A 4,467-nucleotide genomic window follows, 5' to 3' on the forward strand; every position below is an offset into this window, starting at 1 on the left:
GGGGGGTGAGGGGGGATGGGTGGGAAAGGGGTACGTTGAAAGCATGACGGGAGCAGGGTGAGGTGTAGTGGGAGGGGCGTTGGGGGTAGGGTGAAAAGGGGGTAGCTGACAAGTAATTAGAGCCCGAATGGATGGGGAATGAAGAAGGGCAAACCACAGTCTTTATGACGTCTACGAGACCTTGTGGATAGAGACGAGGTTCTCGGCCGGGTGTCACGCATCGTGCAACAGTGACACCACACGCACAGCAACACAGCATTGGAGTGTGTGTGTGTGTGTGTGTGTGTGTGTGTGTGTGTGTGTGTGTGTGTGTGTGTTTGAGGGTTTGCGTATGTTAGTAAATAAGAGCCGGTGAAGTAACTTGTATTGTTTGGCGAAAATAAAGACAAAAGTAATGTGTATGCACACGCACGCGCACACACACACACATATATATATATAAATACACACACACACACACACACACACATATAAACACATATAGCACTTATATACATATATGCATATATATATATATAGTACTAGTACATGTACATGGTACTGATATGCATGTATGCATATGTGTGTGTGCGTATGTTTGTGTGTATATATATATATATAGCCAGCCGCCAACACTTTTTTCTGCAAAATAGGGGTATCTTATCCTGTTCAGGCTATATTATTAGCATTATCCTGCGTTTGAGAATATAAAAATCCCTTTCTAAGACATATCAACGCTTCTAAAGCAAACTTTGTTTGTTTGTTTACGTTCTTCGTAATTTGAATTTAACACACACACACACACACACACACACACACATATATATATACACACACACCATCACTGCCCGTGCTTCTCTTTCTCTTTCTCTCTCTCTATCTTTATATATATATATGGATGTTAGTAGAATGTGTGATATGTAGGGATATTTATTTAATCAAAGGAAAGAATTTTGTATCGATTCCTTCGCAACCCTGAAAGCAGACCTGAAATATTCTTTTCTTAGATATGTATTCTATCACCGCCTCTAACCAAATGTTGTTGTTAGTGGTGTCGTAATTGTTGCTGTTGTTGTTATCCCCGGATCAACTTTGGCCTCCGAACAATAAACAAGGCCTTTCAGACCATCACCACTTCACGAGGTAAGAAAATAAGACAGCGGAGTATCTAAAGAAACTCAGCTGTTATTTCGAGCAAGTTTTGTTACCATAAAGAAGTGTCCTTGTTGGCGGGTGAAGGTCCCTTGTTGGGTCAAGAGGCCAAATGGAAAGGGTCAAACTGCTTTGTGAGCAATCTTATCTGTAAGTAACTTGTTGATTTATGAAAAACCCTTTTTGCTGGACATAAAGAGCAAGAATTTAGATATTTCATTGAACTTTTCCCCCACCCCACCTATATTATTGATATAGTAAGTATTGTGGAGCGGCGAGGGGGCAGCAGCGTCAGTAAGTCGGACAAAATGCTTAGCGGTGTTTCTTCCGGCTTCTTAACTCCAAATCCGGCTGAGGTCACCGTTGCCTTTCTTTCCTTCGGCGTCGATAGAATAAAGTACCAGTCAAATACTGCAGTCGATGTACTCGGCTTGCTTCCTTCCTCTTCACCTCACCCCCTATAAATTCCTGGCTTTGACCCCTTCAAAGGACCAGCGTCCCGTGGGGGGGGGGAGTAAAAACGCTGTGATCGCGGACACTCGTATGTCATGGAAACCAGGTACCCGGGTTTATGAATCGCTAGGGCCCAAGAAAACAATAAGGAGCAGAGTGTATTCAAAAGAGAAACGGAAACGTATGTGATAACGAAAACCTGAATATGAGAGAATTGTACAAAGACTGTACCATAAATGGTGGAGGGTGGGGGCGAGTCCCCGCCCCGCCCCTCGGTGACAAAACTATCCATCCACAACACAAAAGTATTTCTGAAATATTCACACAATTCATTGATAGGACGATTTTAAAAGGTTACAGACAATTAGGTGAGATTAAACGAGATTATCATAGAGCGAGATGATATGCAACAACAAGAGCAACAACAACAACATGGAGGATTGAAAGGAAAATCAAGCGGCTGAGTTTGGGGTCTGCCTGTTGAAGGTAAATTCCAAGGATGAGGGATAAGCGTGTTCACATCAGGGGTAATTAGATGATGGTTAAGTGTGTCTTGTATTGGCCTTGGAATGCGGTAGTTAACGTTGGTATGTGACGGTATGTGATGGTATGTGGTGGTATGTGATCGCTATGTGGTGAGTCTGACGTTTGTTTAGAGAATAACAATCAAAAAATAACAAACACAGGAATAAATGTCTCGTTCTATTAAAGAAGAATAGATTGAGAAGGGGCGGCGAGGCTGGCGAGGCTGGTGGAGGTGATGGCGGTGGTATGTATGATGATGGTGGTGATGGTGCAGGTGATGTTAGTATAAAAATTGATAGCAGTGATGGTGACGATGAGGGCGTAGTAATGAAGATGGCGTTCGTGGTGGTGGTGAAGGTGGTATTGCTGCTGCTGCTGCTGATGATGATGATGGTGATGATGATGATGGTGGTGGTGGTGGTGGTGGTGGTAGAGTTGATATTGATATAGTTGATGATAATGATAATGAAGATGTTGGTGGTGGCGATAGTGGTGTAGTGTTGGTGTTGGTAAGGATTGGAGGTGGGGGGAGCACTGTGATTCGTGCTGCTGATGGTGGTGGTGGTGTGATGGCATTAAAGGTGGTGGTGGTTCCAACGGTGTAAGCGCTAACGGTGGTGGAGGTGGTGGTAGCGATGGTGGAGCCAGGATCGGTGTCGTTTCTTTGCAAGTCAACTCTTTTGCAGATTACCTTTGATCAGAGAGGTTCCCACCGTGACCATGCCGTCTATCTGCACATACAGGACTTACACTATATCAACCTTTCATTTCAGAGAATGATTCGAGGGCGATTTAGCTACTATTTCTAGCTACCATGTCGATGACTACGTAGAGGCGCCAATATGGAGTCAGTGTGTTGTTTGTGGTAGTGGGAGGAGTAGGGCGCGAGTGGTGGTAAGTGTGGAAATTAATGGACTAAATGTGCGCATGCGCATTAATTATACTGCGGCCAGGCTGGAACACTACTCTCTGCGACATTATCGATTTCATCTACCATCAACACTTGTTTATTTTTATCAATTTGTCCGGCATTTGATATCAGCTTGACTGCAAGACTCTCTGAATGTTTGTTTTTCTTTACAACTGCGCATGCGCGTGCGTGCGTGTGTGTGTGTATGTGTGTGTAGGAAGAGAGATACATATACACACAGGTTATTATATTTAATGTAGTGTAACAGCGAAACAGCAACAACAGAGTTATTTATTTGTTGTAATTACACTCGTAATTAGAAGAGAAATGTCATTAAAGTTAATGAAAAATTCTTGTCATAAAAACATAAACGAGGAAGAAAGCTTCGTAATTCTAAATTGTATAAAACTTAAACAGTGACACGTTGTATTAGATGTGTCTGATAATTTAATAAGAAGGAGCGAAAACTCTGAATATATTTCAGTTTTATGAAACCTTTTCAGGGTAACAAGTCCTTACCAATGGAAGGCTATGACGAGATATCGAATTCTATGAAGAGCGTTGATTAAATGAATTAAAATAACGATTTCTATTATCAAAATATTGGGTAATTGCAAATAGCTTGACAATTTACCTTCCACATGTTTTTACCTAAACCTCCTTCTCTTTCTCTCTCTACTCTTTCTACTGTTTCTGTCTTTATCTCTCTCTACTCTCTCTTGTCTCTATTTCTATCACTTTCCAGCCTCTGTTTTCCTGCGTCTCTCTCTCTCTCTCTCTCTTTCTTTCTTTCTTTCTCTCTTTCTTTCTTTCACGCCCCATCCACCCGTTAAGCTGTCTTCTATGTTGTCACCATTTTGACTCGACATACTACCCGGAGCTGTCTCAAATTACAGACAATTGGTGGTGGCATCAGGCACACATATGCCGTATGGATGAATTGGTGGGGGTGACTGGGTAGAAGGCCGACAAACAAACGAAAGAGAGAGAGGAGGGAGAGAGAGATAAGTAAAGTAAAAGAGATTTTATGAAGGGGTATGGATGGGGGGAGTTCGGAGTTCGAGGTGGGGGAGAGGGATCAGATGTAGTAAGAGGCAAAAAGTCGAGCATCTCGAGATGAAATATCGCTAAGGTGTCTCCGTCAGACCAATCCTGACATGCCATTCCTAGCCAAAATGTCTGCATACACACTGACCTCTCACTCTGCCCGTCACATCCGACATATATAGGAGCTTCTGTTTTAGATTCCCCATCGCCAACGCCAACATTACCATAAAGAAACCACCTAAAACAGTAGCAACAACAACAACAACTGTGACATGAACTGATATGCGTTTATATTAGGCTCTTGTTTTCTTCTGCTTTTACTCTCTCTCTCTCTCTCTCTCTCTCTCCTTCTGTATATACATACATACACACACACACACGCATATATATATATATATATA

The 4,467-nt window shown here is 42.4% G+C and overlaps 1 protein-coding gene across 2 annotated transcripts in view; it reads right to left on the minus strand.

Moving 5' to 3' along the window:
* LOC106879374 (transcription factor GATA-3) overlaps positions 1-4,467 on the minus strand; it is a 121,460-nt gene that overhangs the window by 19,957 nt on the left and 97,036 nt on the right. The window lies entirely within an intron of this gene.

This window comes from Octopus bimaculoides, chromosome 1, assembly GCF_001194135.2.
Source record: "Octopus bimaculoides isolate UCB-OBI-ISO-001 chromosome 1, ASM119413v2, whole genome shotgun sequence".
Classification (NCBI taxonomy): Eukaryota; Metazoa; Mollusca; class Cephalopoda; order Octopoda; family Octopodidae; genus Octopus; species Octopus bimaculoides.